General features: G+C 36.1%; 2 long non-coding RNA genes across 2 annotated transcripts in view; both read left to right on the plus strand.

The window, feature by feature from the left end:
• LOC133665444 (uncharacterized) overlaps positions 1-5,412 on the plus strand; it is a 93,590-nt gene extending 88,178 nt beyond the window's left edge. Inside the window, exon 5 of the long non-coding RNA XR_009828746.1 lies at positions 2,608-5,412. This is a non-coding gene — a long non-coding RNA (uncharacterized LOC133665444). The remainder of the gene's footprint in view (positions 1-2,607) is intronic.
• Positions 5,413-5,504: 92 nt separating this feature from the next.
• Positions 5,505-21,674, plus strand: LOC133665445 (uncharacterized). The gene is made up of 3 exons (XR_009828747.1): positions 5,505-6,599; positions 17,348-17,490; positions 21,314-21,674. It is a non-coding gene; the product is annotated as an uncharacterized LOC133665445 (long non-coding RNA).
• The last annotated feature ends 1,288 nt before the right edge of the window (positions 21,675-22,962 follow it).

Genomic DNA, 22,962 nt, shown 5'->3' on the forward strand with positions numbered 1-22,962 from the left:
TGAAGACAACACATGACGTAAGTGTCTATATTAGCTATATTAGCCTACTATCAAAATGACTTTAAAAGTCTTGTATAAGTGTTATAATGAAGACAACATATCATGTGTCTATTAGCCTACTATCAAAATGACTTTAAGTCTTATTTAAGTGTTATAATGAAGACAACATATCCTGTAAGTGTCTATATTAGCTATATTAGCCTACTATCAACATTACTTTAAAAGTCTTATAAGTGTTATAATGAAGGCAACACATGATGTAAGTGTCTGTAATAGCTATATTAGCCTACTATCAAAATGACTTTAAAGCCTTATATAAGTGTTATAATGAAGACAACATATCATGTAAGTGTCTATATTAGCTATATTAGCCTACTATCAACATTACTTTAAAAGTCTTATAAGTGTTATAATGAAGGCAACACATGATGTAAGTGTCTGTAATAGCTATATTAGCCTACTATCAAAATGACTTTAAAGCCTTATATAAGTGTTATAATGAAGACAACATATCATGTAAGTGTCTATATTAGCTTACTATCAACATTACTTTAAAAGTCTTATATAAGTGTTATAATGAAGGCAACACATGATGTAAGTGTGTGTATATTAGCTATATTAGCCTACTATCAAAATGACTTTAAAAGTCTTATATAAGTGTTATAATGAAGGCAACACATGATGTAAGTGTCTATATTAGCCTACTATCAAAATGACCTTAAAAGTCTTATATAAGTGTTATAATGAAGACAACACATGATGTAAGTGTCTATATTAGCTATATTAGCCTACTATCAAAATGACTTTAAAGGTCTTGTATAAGTGTTATAATGAAGACAACATATCATGTGTCTATTAGCCTACTATCAAAATGACTTTAAGTCTTATTTAAGTGTTATAATGAAGACAACATATCATGTAAGTGTCTATATTAGCTATATTAGCCTACTATCAACATTACTTTAAAAGTCTTATAAGTGTTATAATGAAGGCAACACATGATGTAAGTGTCTGTAATAGCTATATTAGCCTACTATCAAAATGACTTTAAAAGTCTTATATAAGTGTTATAATGAAGACAACATATCATGTAAGTGTCTATATTAGCTATATTAGCCTACTATCAACATTACTTTAAAAGTCTTATAAGTGTTATAATGAAGGCAACACATGATGTAAGTGTCTGTATTAGCTATATTAGCCTACTATCAAAATGACTTTAAAGCCTTATATAAGTGTTATAATGAAGACAACATATCATGTAAGTGTCTATATTAGCTTACTATCAACATTACTTTAAAAGTCTTATAAGTGTTATAATGAAGGCAACACATGATGTAAGTGTCTATATTAGCCTACTATCAACATTACTTTAAAAGTCTTATATAAGTGTTATAATGAAGGCAACACATGATGTAAGTGTGTGTATATTAGCTATATTAGCCTACTATCAAAATGACTTTAAAAGTCTTATATAAGTATTATAATGAAGGCAACACATGATGTAAGTGTCTATATTAGCTATATTTGCCTACTATCAAAATTATTTTAAAAGTCTTATATAAGTGTTACAATGAAGGCAACACATGATGTGTCTATATTAGCTATATTTGCCTACTATCAAAATGACTTTAAAAGTATTATAATGAATGCAACACATGATGTAAGTGTCTGTAATAGCTATATTCGCCTACTATCAAAATGACTTTAAAAGCCTTATATAAGTGTTATAATGAAGGCAACACATGATGTAAGTGTCTATATTAGCTATATTAGCCTACTATCAAAGGCTGACGCAAATCTTCGTTGACAGAAATGTTTTATTCTACACATTTTTGCAATATTGGAAATCATTAGTTAAATGGAGGCTTCTCACATGATGAGATAACTTCTGGAAATTACTGGCTCAGAATGACCAAAGGTATAAATGTGTGTGTACAAGTTAAAGGAAACGGCAGGCTGTCTTCTTCTAATAGATTTATTACAATCTTTGCAAGCTGGGTAACGTTTGCTGTGGTCTGGAACAACATGGCACACAAACAACAATCAGAAATGCAGCCAGTATTACATACAGATAATGTGTCATGAGACATGCAAATATGAATTATATACACAGATGACATAAGTAAAGGATATTAAATGAGCTCAAATATAGCTACAAACGAGTCATAATGATGCAATGTGTACATACAGCTAGCCAAAATAGCATGTTAGCATTGATTAGCTTGCAGTCATGCTCTGACCAAATATGCCTGATTAGCACTCCAACAAGTCAATAACATCAACTAAGCTCACCTTTGTGCATTCACGCACAGCATAAAACGTTTGGTGGACAAAATAAGACAAAGAAGACGTGACATAAAACATGTCTTTCTTTGGCAGCGTCGGAGAAAGTTGTACATGTAAACAAACTACGATGAGTTCAAAGATCGCTGCAATTAGTAGGACAAAACAGTGCTTGCTAAATACTCTCACCAGTGAAGCATGTTTAACATAAACAGTGGGATTGCTAACAATTAGGAAGGTTTGTGTCATGTTTGTTCTCCAACAGAAAATATATTAAAACAAAAAAATATATTTTTCCATTTTCACACATCTCTGAAATAGGTCCAGGGAGCCACTAGGGCGGCGCGAAAGAGACGCGGGTTGCTGACCCCCGGCCTACACCCTAGACCGGCCGCCAGTTCATCACAGGACACTCTTTTACTACGAAGCCACGCTGTTGTAACACGTGCAGAATGTGGCTTGGCGATGTCTTACTGAAATAAGCAGCGGCGGCCATGAAAAAGACGTCGCTTGTATGGCAGCATACGTTGCTACAAAACCTGTATGCACCTTTCAGCATTAATGGCGCCTTCACAGATGTGTAAGTTACCCATGCCTTGGGCACTAATACACCCCCATACAATTACAGACACTGGGTTTTGAACTTTGCGCCTAGAACAATCCGGATGGTTCTTTTCCTCTTTGGTCCGGAGGACACGACGTCCACAGTTTCCAAAAACAATTTGAAATGTGGACTCGTCAGACCACAGAACACTTTTCCAGTTTGCATCAGTCCATCTTAGATGAGCTCGGGCCGAGCGAAGCCGGTGGCGTTTCTGGGTGTTGTTGATAAATGGCTTTCGCTTTGCATTGTAGAGTTTTAACTTGCACTTACAGATGTGGCGACGAACTGTAGTCACTGACAGTGGTTTTCTGAAGTGTTCCTGAGCCCATGTGGTGATATCCTTTACACACTTATGTCGCTTTTTGATGCAGTACCAACACAAATACAACTTTGAAACTACATGCTTTCTGAGGAGATTACCGTAGTAACTAGTATATCATGCAAAAGCGCACATTCCAACCAATCAGTCCATCTTAGATGAGCTCGGGCCGAGCGAAGCCGGTGGCGTTTCTGGGTGTTGTTGATAAATGGCTTTCGCTTTGCATTGTAAAGTTTTAACTTGCACTTACAGATGTAGCGACGAACTGTAGTTACTGACAGTGGGTTTCTGAAGTGTTCCTGAGCCCATGTGGTGATATCCTTTACACACTAATGTCGCTTTTTGATGCAGTACCAACACAAATACAACTTTGAAACTACATGCTTTCTGAGGAGATTACCGTAGTAACTAGTATATCATGCAAAAGCGCACATTCCAACCAATCAGTCCATCTTAGATGAGCTCGGGCCGAGCGAAGCCGGCGGCGTTTCTGGGTGTTGTTGCATTTATCAACAACACCCAGAAACGCATAATTTTTTTACAACGAAAATGAATTCATACCATTTTAGAATAAGAATGTAACATAGCAAAATGTGGCAAAAAGTGAAGCGCTGTGAATACTTTCCGGATGCACTGTACAGTATAAAGGGCAGATCAATGGAAGTGATATTTAGACGTTGCAGTTCATGGGTGGGATGTGAGAGAGGGTCAGGTCATTAGCAGTCTCACTGCCTGAGGATACGGACGAGCTATTGGCAAGTTGTCCTGGCACGTGTAGACCTATTCCTTCTACCTGAGGGCCGCAGGTGAGGAGCTGGGTGATGATGGTCACGCAGGATGCTGTGCACTTGCCTCAGACAGCCCATCTCTGGAAGACTTGATTTTTTTTTCAGCTGTTTTAATCACCGACTAGAGAGTCTGCTGTCATGGCACACTATAGTCATACCAAAGACTATAAAAATGGGACCCATTACCTCCCTGCTTGGCACTCAGCATCAAGGGTTGGAATTGGGGGTTAAATCACCAAAAATGATTCCCCGGGCGCGGCCACCGCTGCTGCCCACTGCTCCCCTCACCTCCCAGGGGGTGATCAAGGGTGAAGGGTCAAATGCAGAGAATAATTTCGCCACACCTAGTGTGTGGGTGTGACAATCATTGGTACTTTAACTTATAAAAGGAAGCGGAGTCATTCGTTGCGGTTTACCTGACACATGAAACGTGACAAATACGATCGCTTAGACCAACGGATCAGGCCCGTGAACCGCTTTTTTCCGGATGATTTTGCTAAGTATAAAAATGAGCGGAAATTTTTGTGTGAAAGTAACTGCCGTTTTTAAATGTGTCCACTAGATGTCGCAATAGCAATGCTTTGTGTCTTTGTAGATGACGCTACTTATGTACAAAAAAAATAAACCACATGATGTTAGTGCACCAGTCGAGGAAAATGAGCAAACTACATAAATTACATCCTGTAATTTGATTTTGATATAATTTTTTTTATATTGTTAGATTGAAAATGAACACCAATGAGTTGAGTGATGAACATTATCACGTAATTTATTCAGAAAGTATAGATAAAGACAAATAAAGGAAGAATACTATTAAACGCAATATGTAAGTGTAAAAAAAAGAACATTATGATTTGTACATTTTTGAGAATGTGCTTGTTCTATTTTTAAACAAAGAGAACAATCTGAAGTTGTCTTTATTTTTAAGTTATTGTGCCGTGATTTTACCATCCCACTTGGGAGTAGATTTCTCTCCATGTGGCCCCCAGATCTAAAATGAGTTTGACACCCCTGGCCTAGATAAATTAGTAAACATCCTCACAAATATTGATATAAAGCATTACCGTATTTCCCGGACCATAAGGCGCACCGGATTATAAGGCGCACTGCCGATGAATGGTCTATTTTTGATGTTTTTTTTCATATATAAGGCACACCGGATTATAAGGCGCATTAAAGGAGTCTTTTTTTTTTTTCTAAATGTAAAACACTTCCTTGTGGTCTACATCAGTGGTCCCCAACCACCGGGCCGCGGACCGATTGGTACCGGGCCGTGCAAGAAATTTAAAAAAAATTTTTTTTAAAAAAAGAATTTTTATTTTTTTATTAAATCAACATAAAAAACACAATATATACATTATAAATCAATATAGATCAATACAGTCCGCAGGGATACAGTACGTAAGCACACATGATTGTATTTCTTTATGAAAAAAAAAATTAAAATAAATAAAATAAAATCTCCCCCCCTTTTGTGGGCGGTCTTATTTACGTGGCTCACCTTCGGCAGCGTCTTCTCCCCGTCATCTTTGTTGTAGCGGTGTAGCGTGCAAGGACGGGAGCGGAAGAAGTGTCAAAAAGATGGCGCTAACTGTTTTAATGTCATTCAGACTTTACTTAAATCAACAACGGAGCAGCATCTCCTCATCCGGAAACAACAACACCGGAAATGTGTCCCGTGAAAAAACGTCCGACCAGAACTCTAATAACTAAAGTTCCTTGGGTGAGTAAGGTAAAGTCACTACACCGGTATGTTTTAGCACTTTCATGGCGAGTTTACTGACAGATATAAGTAATAACTTTCCGCTGCTTTATATTAGAAATGGCTACAGCGGAGGATGAATGTCCCATAACAAGAAGGTGGAGAAAAAGAAGAAGCTTATCGACTACGGTGTCGGCACGGACTACAAAGGCGGACCTGCACGAATTTTCCAGACTTATGCAGATCCCAAATGCAGATCAGCAGGTACCAGAAGGTAAGAAAAGTTGCTTTTGCATAATATTGGGAAACAAAACACCAGATAATATGTCTTACCTTGTACACACACCATAATAATACTCCTATGTTGAAGCACAGTACAATCCATCAAGCGGTGCGGCTTCATAGCTTACCAAAGTCGTACTAAAACATTTTGATAGATTTTTGAGCGCCGTGTGTAATGTTCTGTATTTTCAATGGAGCATATACAATGTTGGTGTTGTTTACTTGAGTCATATTGCAGTCTACACGAAATAAAACAAAATAAAATCAACAACGGAGCAGCATCTCCTCATCCGGAAACAACAACACCGGAAATGTGTCCCGTGAAAAAACGTCCGACCAGAACTCTAATAACTCAAGTTCCTTGGGTGAGTAAGGTAAACTCACAACACCGGTATGTTTTAGCACTTTCATGGTGAGTTTACTGACAGATATAAGTAATAACTTTCCGCTGCTTTATATTAGAAATGGCTACAGCGGAGGATGAATGTCACATAACAAGAAGGTGGAGAAAAAGAAGAAGCTTATCGACTACGATGTCGGCACAGACTACAAAGGCGGACCTGCACGAATTTTCCGGACTTATGCAGATCCCAAATGCAGATCAGCAGGTACCAGAAGGTAAGAAAACTTGCTTTTGCATAATATTGCGAAACAAAACACCAGAAAATATGTCTTACCTTATACACACACCATAATAATACTCGTAGGTCTACACGAAATAAAACAAAATAAAATCAATAATGGAGCAGCATCTCCTCATCCGGAAACAACCACACCGGAAATGTGTCCCGTGAAAAACCGTCCAACCGGAACTCTAATAACTAAATTTCCTTGGGTGAATAATGTAAACTCACTACACCGGTATGTTTTAGCGCTTTCATGGCGAGTTTACTGACAGATATAAGTAAGAACTTTACACTACTTTATATTAGAAATGGCAACAGTGGAGGATGAATGTCACATAACAAGAAGATAGAGAAAAAGAAGATGCTTATTAACTACAAAGGCGGACACACAATTTTTCAGGACTCATGCAGATCCCAAATACAGATCAGCAGGTACCAGAAGTTAAGAAAAGTTGCATAATATTGCGAAACAAAACGCCAGATAATATGTCTTACCTTATACACACCCCATAATAATACTCGTATGTTTAATGCGCCGACAATCCATCAAGCGGTGCGGCTTCATAGCTCACCAAAGTCGCGCCATACCACAGAAGCTCAACTTCTGTGGTATGGGACAGGAATATATCTTTATCGACGTGTGATGAAAATGTAATTTTCTAAAGAAATGTCCCATATTTTGAAAAACAAACGTAGATGATCCAGGGTTTTATCGGCCCTTGTATTAGACTTTGTGTTGCCGTGGAATTTTATTAAGAACTGTCTTTAGGTCAGCCTGATTAAAATCCCCCAGCTGCAATAAAAACACTATCTCAAACCTGTCTCACAAAAATGAAATGAAGGAGTTAGTATGACTGTACTGAAAAGCCAAGGCACTAAAAGGCTTCAAGGCAATACCCAGTAACACCAAATGAGTGTAAAAACTAAGCCAGTTGTCACAGATAAGAGCCGCCATCTTGCAATCCAATCTGAGTCGAAAGATTTAGTGAGGTTTTATTTAATATTAACCACTATATCTAATATTTTGGCTCATGTGTCTAACCAGATTTTGAAAACCACCTCATCATGAATCTCAACAACACCCGAAAATGGCAGAAAATGTACATGAAAAAAACTGTTGACCTTAAAAAGCACAATACTGGTCCTGTAGTTGTAGGAGATGTCTCAAAACCTCATCAGGAGTCCTGACAAAGCCCGTAAATGACGGAAAAATTATATTTTTTGACAACTTTTTTCGCTAAAATGTCGTAAGGGGGAACCTTTATACAAAATTCGGAAAAAAAACTGTCTTGGTTCAACAGCACAATGCTAGTTCTGTAGTTGCAGGAGGTGTCTCAAAACCTCATCAGGAGTCCCGACAAAACCCAAAAATGGCAGAAAATTTATATTTTTCTAAAACTTTTTTCGCTAAAATGTCGTAAGGGGGGACCCTTACACAGAAAAATTAAAAACTGTCTTGCTTGAACAGCACAATACTGGTGCTGTAGTTGTAGGAGATGTCTCAAAACCTCATCAGAAGTCCTGACAAAGCCCGAAAATGGCAGAAAAATAATATTTTTGGTAAAAATTTATATTTTTCTAAAACTTTTTTCGCTAAAATGTCGTAAGGGGGGACCCTTACACAGAAAAAGAAAAAACGGACTTGCTTCAGCATCACAATTCGGATGCTGTAGTTGTAGGAGATGTCTCAAAACGTCATCAGGAGTCCCAACAAAACCTGAAAATGGAAGAAAATGCATATTTTACGAAAAAAATGTTTTGCTAAAATGTCGTCAAAAAATTTTAAAAAAACGGACTTGCTTCAGCAGCACAATTCTGGTGCTGTAGTTGTAGGAGATGTCTCAAAACGTCATCAGGAGTCCCGACAAAACCCGTAAATGGAAGAAAATGCATATTTTAAGAAAAAAAATGTATGCAAAAAAGTCGTAAGGGGGGACCCTTACAAAAAATTCAAAAAAACGGACTTGCTTCAGCAGCACAATTTTGGTGCTGTAGTTGTAGGAGATGTCTCAAAACGTCATCAGGAGTCCCGACAAAACCCGTAAATGTAAGAAAATGCATATTTTATGAAAAAAAATGTTTGCAAAAAAGTCAGGGGACCCTTACAAAAAATTTAAAAAAAACGGACTTGCTTCAGCAGCACAATTCTGGTGCTGTTGTTGTAGGAGATGTCTCAAAATGTCATCAGGAGTCCCGACAAAACCCGTAAATGTAAGAAAATGGAAGAAAATGCATATTTTACGGAAACATTTTTTTGCAAAAAAGTCGTAAGGGGGGACCCTTACAAAAAATTCAAAAAGACGGACTTGCTTCAGCAGCACAATTTTGGTGCTGTAGTTGTAGGAGATGTCTCAAAACGTCATCAGGAGTCCCGACAAAACCAGTAAATGTAAGAAAATGGAAGAAAATGCATATTTTAAGAAAACATTTTTTTGCAAAAAAGTCGTAAGGGGGGGACCCTTACAAAAAATTCAAAAAAACGGATTTGCTTCAGCAGCACAATTTTGGTGCTGTAGTTGTAGGAGATGTCTCAAAATGTCATCAGGAGTCCCGACAAAACCTAAAAATGGCAGAAAATGTTTTTTTTGGGAAAACTTTTTTTCACAAAAAAAATTCAAAAAACAGACTTGCTTCAGCAGCACAATTCTGGTGCTGTAGTTGTAGGAGATGTCTCAAAACGTCATCAGGAGTCCCGACTAAACCCGTAAATGTAAGAAAATGTAAAAAAATGCACATTTTACGAAAAACATTTTTTGCTAAAATGTCGTAAGGGGGGACCCTGTCGTAAAAATTCCAAAAAACGGACTTGCTTCAGCAGCACAATTCTGGTGCTGTAGTTGTAGGAGATGTCTCAAAACGTCATCAGGAGTCCCGACTAAACCCGTAAATGTAAGAAAATGTAAAAAAATGCACATTTTACGAAAAACATTTTTTGCTAAAATGTCGTAAGGGGGGACCCTGTCGTAAAAATTCCAAAAAACGGACTTGCTTCAGCAGCACAATTCTGGTGCTGTAGTTGTAGGAGATGTCTCAAAACGTCATCAGGAGTCCCTACAAAACCTAAAAATGGCATAAAATGCTTTTTTTGGGAAAACTTTTTTTTACAAACATTTTTTTAAAAAACGGTCTTGTTTCAGCAGCACAATTCTGGTGCTGTAGTTGTAGGAGATGTCTCAAAACGTCATCAGGAGTCCCGACTAAACCCGTAAATGTAAGAAAATGTAAAAAAAATGCATATTTTACGAAAAACATTTTTTGCTAAAATGTCGTAAGGGGGGACCCTGTCGTAAAAATTCAAAAAAACGGATTTGCTTCAGCAGCACAATTTTGGTGCTGTAGTTGTAGGAGATGTCTTAAAACGTCATCAGGAGTCCCGACAAAACCTAAAAATGGCATAAAATGCTTTTTTTGGGAAAACTTTTTTTTTACAAAAAAAAATTTAAAAAACGGTCTTGTTTCAGCAGCACAATTTTGGTGCTGTAGTTGTAGGAGATGTCTCAAAACGTCATCAGGAGTCCCGACTAAACCCGTAAATGTAAGAAAATGTAAAAAAATGCACATTTTACGAAAAACATTTTTTGCTAAAATGTCGTAAGGGGGGACCCTGTCGTAAAAATTCCAAAAAACGGACTTGCTTCAGCAGCACAATTCTGGTGCTGTAGTTGTAGGAGATGTCTCAAAACGTCATCAGGAGTCCCTACAAAACCTAAAAATGGCATAAAATGCTTTTTTTGGGAAAACTTTTTTTTTACCAAAATTTTTTTTAAAAACGGTCTTGTTTCAGCAGCACAATTCTGGTGCTGTAGTTGTAGGAGATGTCTCAAAACGTCATCAGGAGTCCCGACTAAACCCGTAAATGTAAGAAAATGTAAAAAAAATGCATATTTTACGAAAAACATTTTTTGCTAAAATGTCGTAAGGGGGGACCCTGTCGTAAAAATTCCAAAAAACGGACTTGCTTCAGCAGCACAATTCTGGTGCTGTAGTTGTAGGAGATGTCTCAAAACGTCATCAGGAGTCCCGACTAAACCCGTAAATGTAAGAAAATGTAAAAAAAATGCATATTTTACGAAAAACATTTTTTGCTAAAATGTCGTAAGGGGGGACCCTGTCGTAAAAATTACAAAAAACGGACTTGCTTCAGCAGCACAATTCTGGTGCTGTAGTTGTAGGAGATGTCTCAAAACCTCATCAGGAGTCCCGACTAAACCCGTAAATGGAAGAAAATGGAAGAAAATGCATATTTTACGAAAAAAAAAGTTTGCAAAAAAGTCGTAAGGGGGGACCCTTACAAAAAATTCAAAAAAACGGATTTGCTTCAGCAGCACAATTTTGGTGCTGTAGTTGTAGGAGATGTCTTAAAACGTCATCAGGAGTCCCGACAAAACCTAAAAATGGCATAAAATGCTTTTTTTGGGAAAACTTTTTTTTTACAAAAAAAAATTTAAAAAACGGTCTTGTTTCAGCAGCACAATTTTGGTGCTGTAGTTGTAGGAGATGTCTCAAAACGTCATCAGGAGTCCCGACTAAACCCGTAAATGTAAGAAAATGTAAGAAAATGCATTTTTTACGCAAAACATTTTTTGCTAAAATGTCGTAAGGGGGGACCCTGTCGTAAAAATTCCAAAAAACGGACTTGCTTCAGCAGCACAATTCTGGTGCTGTAGTTGTAGGATATGTCTCAAAACGTCATCAGGAGTCCCGACTAAACCCGTAAATGTAAGAAAATGTAAGAAAATGCATATTTTACGAAAAACATTTTTTGCTAAAATGTCGTAAGGGCCCTGTCGTAAAAATTCCAAAAAACGGACTTGCTTCAGCAGCACAATTCTGGTGCTGTAGTCGTAGGAGATGTCTCAAAACGTCATCAGGAGTCCCGACTAAACCTAAAAATGGCATAAAATGCTTTTTTTGGGAAAACTTTTTTTTTACAAAAAAAAATTTAAAAAACGGTCTTGTTTCAGCAGCACAATTCTGGTGCTGTAGTTGTAGGAGATGTCTCAAAACGTCATCAGGAGTCCCGACTAAACCCGTAAATGTAAGAAAATGCATTTTTTACGCAAAACATTTTTTGCTAAAATGTCGTAAGGGGGGACCCTGTCGTAAAAATTCCAAAAGACGGACTTGCTTCAGCAGCACAATTCTGGTGCTGTAGTTGTAGGAGATGTCTCAAAACGTCATCAGGAGTCCCTACAAAACCTAAAAATGGCATGAAATGCTTTTTTTTGGAAAACTTTTTTTCACAAAAAAAATTTCAAAAAACAGACTTGCTTCAGCAGCACAATTCTGGTGCTGTAGTTGTAGGAGATGTCTCAAAACGTCATCAGGAGTCCCGACTAAACCTGTAAATGTAAGAAAATGTAAAAAAAATGCATATTTTACGAAAAACATTTTTTGCTAAAATGTCGTAAGGGGGGACCCTGTCGTAAAAATTCCAAAAAACGGACTTGCTTCAGCAACACAATTCTGGTGCTGTAGTTGTAGGAGATGTCTCAAAATGTCATCAGGAGTCCCGAACAAAACCTAAAAATGGCATAAAATGCTTTTTTTTGGGAAAACTTTTTTTTTACGAAAAAAAATTTAAAAAACGGTCTTGTTTCAGCAGCACAATTTTGGTGCTGTAGTTATAGGAGATGTCTCAAAACGTCATCAGGAGTCCCGACTAAACCCGTAAATGTAAGAAAATGTAAGAAAATGCATTTTTTACGCAAAACATTTTTTGCTAAAATGTCGTAAGACCCTGTCGTAAAAATTCCAAAAAACGGACTTGCTTCAGCAGCACAATTCTGGTGCTGTAGTTGTAGGAGATGTCTCAAAACGTCATCAGGAGTCCCGACTAAACCTAAAAATGGCATAAAATGCTTTTTTTGGAAAAACTTTTTTTTTACAAAAAAAATTTTAAAAAACGGTCTTGTTTCAGCAGCACAATTCAGGTGCTGTAGTTGTAGGAGATGTCTCAAAACGTCATCAGGAGTCCCGACTAAACCCGTAAATGTAAGAAAATGTAAAAAAATGCATATTTTACGAAAAACATTTTTTGCTAAAATGTCGTAAGGGGGGACCCTGTCGTAAAAATTCCAAAAAACAGACTTGCTTCAGCAGCACAATTCTGGTGCTGTAGTTGTAGGAGATGTCTCAAAACGTCATCAGGAGTCCCGACTAAACCCGTAAATGTAAGAAAATGTAAAAAAATGCATATTTTACGAAAAACATTTTTTGCTAAAATGTCGTAAGGGGGGACCCTGTCGTAAAAATTCAAAAAAACGGACTTGCTTCAGCAACACAATTCTGGTGCTGTAGTTGTAGGAGATGTCTCAAAACGTCATCAGGAGTCCCGACTAAACCCGTAAATGTAAGAAAATGCATTTTTTACGCAAAACATTTTTTGCTAAAATGTCGTAAGGGGGGACCCTGTCGTAAAAATTCCAAAAAACGGACTTGCTTCAGCAGCACAATTCTGGTGCTGTAGTTGTAGGAGATGTCTCAAAACGTCATCAGGAGTCCCGACTAAACCCGTAAATGTAAGAAAATGCATATTTTACGAAAAACATTTTTTGCTAAAATGTCGTAAAAATTCCAAAAAACGGACTTGCTTCAGCAGCACAATTCTGGTGCTGTAGTTGTAGGAGATGTCTCAAAACGTCATCAGGAGTCCCGACTAAACCCGTAAATGTAAGAAAATGCATATTTTACGAAAAACATTTTTTGCTAAAATGTCGTAAAAATTCCAAAAAACGGACTTGCTTCAGCAGCACAATTCTGGTGCTGTAGTTGTAGGAGATGTCTCAAAACGTCATCAGGAGTCCCTACAAAACCTAAAAATGGCATGAAATGCTTTTTTTTGGAAAACTTTTTTTCACAAAAAAAAATTCAAAAAACAGACTTGCTTCAGCAGCACAATTCTGGTGCTGTAGTTGTAGGAGGTGTCTCAAAACGTCATCAGGAGTCCCGACTAAACCCGTAAATGTAAGAAAATGTAAGAAAATGCATTTTTTACGCAAAACATTTTTTGCTAAAATGTCGTAAGGGGGGACCCTGTCGTAAAAATTCCAAAAAACGGACTTGCTTCAGCAGCACAATTCTGGTGCTGTAGTTGTAGGAGATGTCTCAAAACGTCATCAGGAGTCCCGACTAAACCCGTAAATGTAAGAAAATGTAAAAAAATGCATATTTTACGAAGGGGGGGGGACCCTGTCGTAAAAATTCCAAAAAACGGACTTGCTTCAGCAACACAATTCTGGTGCTGTAGTTGTAGGAGATGTCTTAAAACGTCATCAGGAGTCCCGAACAAAACCTAAAAATGGCATAAAATGCTTTTTTTTGGGAAAACTTTTTTTTTACGAAAAAAAATTTAAAAAACGGTCTTGTTTCAGCAGCACAATTTTGGTGCTGTTGTTGTAGGAGATGTCTCAAAACGTCATCAGGAGTCCCGACTAAACCCGTAAATGTAAGAAAATGTAAGAAAATGCATTTTTTACGCAAAACATTTTTTGCTAAAATGTCGTAAGACCCTGTCGTAAAAATTCCAAAAAACGGACTTGCTTCAGCAGCACAATTTTGGTGCTGTAGTTGTAGGAGATGTCTCAAAACGTCATCAGGAGTCCCGACTAAACCCGTAAATGTAAGAAAATGTAAAAAAATGCATATTTTACGAAAAACATTTTTTGCTAAAATGTCGTAAGGGGGGACCCTGTCGTAAAAATTCCAAAAAACGGACTTGCTTCAGCAGCACAATTCTGGTGCTGTAGTTGTAGGAGATGTCTCAAAACGTCATCAGGAGTCCCGACTAAACCCGTAAATGTAAGAAAATGCATATTTTACGAAAAACATTTTTTGCTAAAATGTCGTAAAAATTCCAAAAAACGGACTTGCTTCAGCAGCACAATTCTGGTGCTGTAGTTGTAGGAGATGTCTCAAAACGTCATCAGGAGTCCCTACAAAACCTAAAAATGGCATGAAATGCTTTTTTTTGGAAAACTTTTTTTCACAAAAAAAATTCCAAAAAACGGACTTGCTTCAGCAGCACAATTCTGGTGCTGTAGTTGTAGGAGGTGTCTCAAAACGTCATCAGGAGTCCCGACTAAACCCGTAAATGTAAGAAAATGTAAAAAAATGCATATTTTACGAAGGGGGGGGGACCCTGTCGTAAAAATTCCAAAAAACGGACTTGCTTCAGCAACACAATTCTGGTGCTGTAGTTGTAGGAGATGTCTCAAAACGTCATCAGGAGTCCCGACTAAACCCGTAAATGTAAGAAAATGTAAAAAAATGCATATTTTACGAAGGGGGGGGGACCCTGTCGTAAAAATTCCAAAAAACGGACTTGCTTCAGCAACACAATTCTGGTGCTGTAGTTGTAGGAGATGTCTCAAAACGTCATCAGGAGTCCCGACTAAACCCGTAAATGTAAGAAAATGTAAAAAAATGCATATTTTACGAAGGGGGGGGGACCCTGTCGTAAAAATTCCAAAAAACGGACTTGCTTCAGCAGTACAATTCTGGTGCTGTAGTTGTAGGAGATGTCTTAAAACGTCATCAGGAGTCCCGAACAAAACCTAAAAATGGCATAAAATGCTTTTTTTTGGGAAAACTTTTTTTTTACGAAAAAAAATTTAAAAAACGGTCTTGTTTCAGCAGCACAATTTTGGTGCTGTTGTTGTAGGAGATGTCTCAAAACGTCATCAGGAGTCCCGACTAAACCCGTAAATGTAAGAAAATGTAAGAAAATGCATTTTTTACGCAAAACATTTTTTGCTAAAATGTCGTAAGACCCTGTCGTAAAAATTCCAAAAAACGGACTTGCTTCAGCAGCACAATTCTGGTGCTGTAGTTGTAGGAGATGTCTCAAAACGTCATCAGGAGTCCCGACTAAACCTAAAAATGGCATAAAATGCTTTTTTTGGGAAAACTTTTTTTTTACAAAAAAAAATTTAAAAAACGGTCTTGTTTCAGCAGCACAATTCAGGTGCTGTAGTTGTAGGAGATGTCTCAAAACGTCATCAGGAGTCCCGACTAAACCCGTAAATGTAAGAAAATGCATTTTTTACGCAAAACATTTTTTGCTAAAATGTCGTAAGGGGGGACCCTGTCGTAAAAATTCCAAAAAACGGACTTGCTTCAGCAACACAATTCTGGTGCTGTAGTTGTAGGAGATGTCTTAAAACGTCATCAGGAGTCCCGACAAATTCTAAAAATGGCAGAAAATGCTTTTTTTGGGAAAACTTTTTTTCACAAAAAAAATTCAAAAAACAGACTTGCTTCAGCAGCACAATTTTGGTGCTGTAGTTGTAGGAGATGTCTCAAAACGTCATCAGGAGTCCCGACAAAACCCGTAAATGTAATAAAATGGAAGAAAATGCATATTTTAAGAAAAATTGTTGTTGCAAAAAAGTCGTAAGGGGGGACCCTTACAAAAAATTAAAAAAAACGGATTTTCTTCAGCAGCACAATTTTGGTGCTGTAGTTGTAGGAGATGTCTTAAAACGTCATCAGGAGTCCCGACAAAACCTAAAAATGGCAGAAAATGCTTTTTTTGGGGAAAAAAATTTCACAAAACTTTTTTCAAAAAAACGGACTAGCTTCAGCAGCACAATTTTGGTGCTGTAGTTGCAGGAGATGTCTCAAAACGTCATCAGGAGTCCCGAAAAAACCCGTAAATGTAAGAAAATGGAAGAAAATGCATATTTTACGAAAAAAAAAGTTTGCAAAAAAGTCGTAAGGGGGGACCCTTACAAAAAATTAAAAAAAACGGATTTGCTTCAGCAACACAATTCTGGTGCTGTAGTCGTAGGAGATGTCTTAAAACGTCATCAGGAGTCCCGACAAAATCTAAAAATGGCAGAAAATGCTTTTTTTGGGAAAACTTTTTTTCACAAAAAAAATTCAAAAAACAGACTTGCTTCAGCAGCACAATTTTGGTGCTGTAGTTGTAGGAGATGTCTCAAAACGTCATCAGGAGTCCCGACAAAACCCGTAAATGTAAGAAAATGCATATTTTACGAAAAAAAAAGTTTGCAAAAAAGTCGTAAGTGGGAGACCCTTACAAAAAATTCAAAAAACCGGATTTGCTTCAGCAGCACAATTTTGGTGCTGTAGTTGTAGGAGATGTCTTAAAACGTCATCAGGAGTCCCGACAAAACGTAAAAATGGCAGAAAATGCTTTTTTTGGGAAAACTTTTTTTCACAAATAAAAATTTCAAAAAACAAACTTGCTTCAGCAGCACAATTCTGGTGCTGTAGTTGTAGGAGATGTCTCAAAACGTCATCAGGAGTCCCGACAAAACCCGTAAATGTAAGAAAATGGAAGAAAATGCATATTTTAAAATGTACGAATTTATGATTATAGATATTATTAGTGCGGTGCTGCTTGTTATTTAATACCAGCGTTAGTAATGCTGTTACTTTTACTCGTAACGAGTAATCTAATTAATTATTTTTAGGTCTGTTACAACGCTCTTATCAATAACTTGACGTATATTGTATATATTGTATAAAAATATTATATATCAGTATATATTATACACTGTATGTATAATATGTAAATATTACATATATGTTATTGTGATGTTTATAAAAATACTTCTTAAACGTTAACTATCTTATTTTGTAATGTCATTTTAGTTTGTTTCTGGTGGTACAATTTAGTTATATTATATAAAAATATAATACATCAGTATATATTATATACTGTATATATAATATAAACGTTAACTATCTTATTTTGTTATGTCATTTTTTTAGTTTGTTTCAGGTGGGAGAATTTAGTTAGGTACGTCACTTCCTGTTTTCGTCAAAACAAGGACGGAGAGGGAAGCCATCAGGTGTTGAGCAGCAGCAGCAGCAATCTGTTCGCATCCTTAACACAGGACTGACAAATCTATGTCGTAAGTAGTGCTGCTGCATTGATCAGTTGTTTGGGTACAGATGTCAGTCATTATTTCGTACAAATACTTTATAATTTCTGTTTAAAAGAAATGTAAAAAAAAACAAAAAACCGCTATGCTAATCGCAGGTTATGCTAATTCAGACTGCATCAAGTTATGTATTGTCATGTTAAAAAGCCAACAGGCTCTTTATTTATTTATTTTTTTGTTTTGTTTATGTCGACAACAAGAGAGCGGTTCAGCAAGTTCGATGCAGAAATATATATATTTTTTACTAGTGAAAACAAGAAGCAGCACCATTTTGTATATAAAAGTGTTCAATCTTTATATAAGCAACATGTATAAAGTGACAAAGGACTTAAAGTTAGTTTTATTTGCGGATGACACAACTGTGTTTTGTTCAGGAGAAGACACAGAATCTATTCTTATTATTATTATAGAGGTTTATTTGAAATAGGGACGGATACAAAAACCTATTTGAAACAGTTATCCAATGTATGCATCATAGTGTTTGTAGCTAAAGCTAATTTACAACACTTGTCCCCAACAACAACACAGATCCAACATCATTAAAATAGGAAAATAAAAAATGGAATAAGGCAAATATGAGTCGATAATAATGATAATAAAAATAATACAGACAAAGTGCAAACTAGATTAAGGCCAATAATAATAATAACACAGACAAAGTGCAGACTAGATAAAAACCAATTAGTAAAAATTATTAAAAACTAAACATGGGAACACGATTGTTGCTCAACTAGCCATAACATTGTTTGTATTTTGAAAGTGACAAATGCAGGTACACTTTTCAAAGTGTCAGGTAGATAGTTCCATAGTTGTGGTCCTTTTTATTGAAAGGGCAGTCTGGGCAAAAGATGTTCTACGGAATGGAACGCAACAGTTGCCTTTTGACATTGCTCGGGTGGTAGATCTGGTACCACTTTGCAGTCGTGAAATACAAATAACAACAGAAGAAATGAGCATTTTATTGGCATATCTTTGAATCTCAGTAAAACTAAAATAATGCTATTCGGTAACAGTAGAAGAGAAAGTCAAATACAAATAGACATTGAAAAGGTAAAATAAAACACATTTTTGGATGTAATTGATGATAAAATGAACTGGAAACTGGAGATGTCCGATAATGGCTTTTTTGCAGATATTCCGATATTGTCCAACTCTTAATTAATTTTGTTGTGATGCATTAAACAATGTAACAAGGTTTTTCTAAATAAATCAACTCAAGTTATGGAAAACAACATGGCACTGCCATATTTATTATTGAAGTCACAAGGTGCATTATTTTTTTTAACATGCCTCAAAACAGCAGCTTGGAATTTGGGTATATTGTAGCGTCCCGGAAGAGTTAGTGCTGCAAGGGGTTCTGGGTATTTGTTCTGTTGTGTTTATGTGGTGTTACGGTGCGGATGTTCTCCCGAAATGTGTTTGTCATTCTTGTTTGGTGTGGGTTCACAGTGTGGCGCATATTTGTAACAGTGTTAAAGTTGTTTATACGTCACCCTCAGTGTGACCTGTATGGCTGTTGACCAAGTATGCCTTGCATTCACTTGTGTGTGTGAAAAGCCGTAGATATTATGTGACTGGGCCGGCATGCAAAGGCAGTGCCTTTAAGGTTTGTTGCCGCTCTGTACTTCTCCCTACGTCCGCGTTTTGTCTTGTTGCCTTATTTGTATTTGACCACTACTGTTTTCTGTTTATTTGTTACTGACTGTAGCAGGACACCTCTGCATCTGTTTCACTTTATGTTGCTGGTAAATAATATGGTTGTAGTAGTAGGCTAAAGTTAAATTATTTAGTATGCACTAATTAAAGGGGCAGAGCTTTAAGAGACATTTTAGCTTTTATATTTTATAAGATATATTTTTTGTAAGAACCACAATTAATAAATATATTTCAGTGAATAACTTATTGTTCAAATCTGTATATAAATATGTACATAAAGTGTTGTAATTATATTGTAAAATGGATGGATGGATGGATGGATGGATGGATGGACCTTTAAAACAAAACTGTTATTATTAATTAGTAAGTATACATTTTTTGAGCCTTTTTAGAGAAAATCATATCATTGTAGTAAATTATGCAAATTACTCGATGATGTCATTGTGACCACGCCCATAGCCACGCCCCCACCGCCACAGGTATCTTGGCAGTTTATGGGAAACACTGAACAGCTAAAATTATGTATAAAGCAAACTATAACCTGCTACCCAAGAATGTGCAACAATTCTTCTCAACAAAAGAGGAAAAATATAATCTAATTTAAAACATTTGTATGCTTGTACAACACTTAAAACCTTTAGCATATGTAGAATTAAATTATGGAATCAAACAAAGCACCAAAATGATTCTGTTTAAGAGACTGTTCAAACTACAAGTGTTCACAAAGTACACAGAACAAGAATTATGAACCCTTTTTTTTGTAGATAATGATTATGTATTTAATATTTGTTTACTTACTTATGGTATAGTCCATCCATCCATCTTCTTCCACTTATCCGAGGTCGGGTCGTTATGGTATAGTATTTATTTTTTATTTATTTATTCACTGTTCTGTTACAGAGAACAAGGAAATGTGATACAATTGCTATGGTCTGAAAAGGGGGTAGAATTAAATAAGCTCTGCTTCTTCCCACTCCTTTTCAGAGGTGCTGCAATGAAACGAGTGGAAATCTGTGATGCGTTTGTAACGCAGGTGTCAAATCCATACCTTCTGCCGAGACTATTAGGCTCTTGCTTTCTATTACTCTTTGCGCTCTTCCTAGTCACGTGACCGCCACAGTCCAATCAGCTTTGGTTATATGCCGGTAGCAGGAAGCGGAGTCCATATCTATGAAAATAGCACCTCTAGCATGAATCTTTCTTCGATTGTTTGTGGCATATTCTCAATCGTCCACATACAAGGTTTATGACTTAAACAAATGATAACTATTGTGTATTGAATGTACTTTTAAATGTGTTTTGATATTAAGCACGTTTAGTGCACTGACTGACTGAATTGTATAGGTCATGTTTATGCTGCTAATGGTTATTTTAGCACTTTATTGCATATTGTGATTTATATTGTACAATATTGAGGAAAGAACTAGAACTAGAGATGTCCGATAATATCGGCAGGCTGATATTATCGATAAATGCTTTAAAATGTAACATCGGAAATTATCGGTATCGTTTTTTTTAATTATCGGTATCGTTTTTTTTTTTTTTTTTTTTAATTTTATTTTTATTAAATTAACATAAAAAACACAAGATACACTTACAATTAGTACACCAACCCAAAAAAACTCCCTCCTCCATTTACACTAATTCACACAAAAGGGTTGTTTCTTTCTGTTATTAATATTCTGGTTCCTACATTATATATCAATATATATCAATACAATCTGCAAGGAATACAGTCCGTAAGCACACATGATTGTGCGTGCTGCTGGTCCACTAATAGTACTAACTTTTAATTTTACTCATTTTCGTTAGTTACTAGTTTCTATGTAACTGTTTTTATATTGTTTTACTTTCTTTTTTATTTCAGAAAATGTTTTTAATTTATTTGTTATTAATTTTTTTTTAAAAAGGACCTTATCTTCACCATACCTGGTTGTCCAAATTAGGCATAATAATGTGTTAATTCCACGACAGTATACATAGCGGTATCGGTTGATATCGGTATCGTTAATTAAGAGTTGGACAATATCGGAATATTGGCAAAAAGCCAATATCGGACATCCCTAGCTAGAACCTATTCTGAATACTTTATAATGCAATTAGTGTTATTTAATGAAGATATTTTGTGTACACATAGGTTCTTACACAGGCCAGGCTTCTCTAAGGAAAAGAAGCATCTAGTCCAAGGATCGTTCTTGGAAGATTCCAGCCAGGAACCCCACCACCTGTTCTGTCTGGGCTGGTAGGAGGCTCTCGAGCCAACCCTCTACACCAGGGGTCACCAACCTTTTTGAAACCAAGAGCTACTTCTTGGGTACTGATTAATGCGAAGGGCTACCAGTTTGATACACACTTAAATAAATTGCCAGAAATAGCCAATTTGCTCAATTTACCTTTAACTCTATGTTATTATTAATAATTAATGACATTTACTCTTAATTGAACGGTTTAAAAGAGGAGAAAACACGAAAAATATGACAATTAAATTTTGAAACATAGTTTATCTTCAATTTCGACTCTTTAAAATTCAAATTTCAACCGAAAAAAAGAAGAGAAAAACTAGCTAATTGGAATCTTTTTGAAAAAATTAAAAAAAGAATTTATGGAACATCATTAGTAATTTTTCCTGATTAAGATTAATTTTAGAATTTTGATGACATGTTTTAAATAGGTTAAAATCAAATCTACACTTTGTTAGAGTATATAACAAATTGGACCAAGCTATATCTCTAACAAAGACAAATCACTATTTCTTCTAGATTTTCCAGAACAAACATTTTAATATAAATTCAAAAGACTTTGAAATAAGATTTAAATTTGATTCTACAGATTTTGTAGATTTGCCAGAATAATTTTTTTGAATTTTAATCATAATAAGTTTGAAGAAATATTTCACAAATCTTCTTCGTCGAAAAAACAGAAGCTAAAATGAAGAATTAAATTAAAATTTATTTATTATTCTTTACAATAAAAAAAATAAATTTACTTGAACATTGATTTAAATTGTCAGGAAAGAAGAGGAAGGAATTTAAAAGGTAAAAAGGTATATGTGTTTAAAAATCCTAAAATCATTTTTAAGGTTGTATTTTTTCTCTAAAATTGTCTTTGTGAAAGTTATAAGAAGCAAAGTAAAAAAGTTAATGAATTTATTTAAACAAGTGAAGACCAAGTCTTTAAAATATTTTCTTGGATTTTCAAATTCTATTTGAGTTTTGTCTCTCTTAGAATTAAAAATGTCGGGCAAATCGAGACCAGCTTGCTAGTAAATAAATACAATTTAAAAAATAGAGCAGCTCACTGGTAAGTGCTGCTATTTGAGTTATTTTTAGAACAGGCCAGCGGGCGACTCATCTGGTCCTTACGGGCTACCTGGTGCCCGCGGGCACCGCGTTGGTGACCCCTGATATACACATTGTCATCCTTAACCTGCAGCACATGGACTGTACTGCCATCCTTTTTTTCCAAGAACTCTATTAAGTCAGAGCTGAGATTTATGCAAGATCCAGAGACACTAAATAATTGAATTGGAATTGTATATATGTATATAGTAACTGTGTTTTTCTTCAAATTGCTTTCATGTTGAATGGCCATTCAACTCATTGTTGTGTATATATCTGCTGTTTATCACTAATTCTTTAATACACGGTGCCAACCAAACTGCAATTCAAGCTCTGCCTTCTCTCTCCGAGTCGAAACTCTAGTCTTCTGTTCCTAGCTCATAACACCCCATTTATATTGATTTGTAGCACGTATAGGTTACACCAGGAGTCACCAACGCGGTGCCCG

Source organism: Entelurus aequoreus, linkage group LG14, assembly GCF_033978785.1.
Source record: "Entelurus aequoreus isolate RoL-2023_Sb linkage group LG14, RoL_Eaeq_v1.1, whole genome shotgun sequence".
In the NCBI taxonomy this organism is placed as follows: domain Eukaryota; kingdom Metazoa; phylum Chordata; class Actinopteri; order Syngnathiformes; family Syngnathidae; genus Entelurus; species Entelurus aequoreus.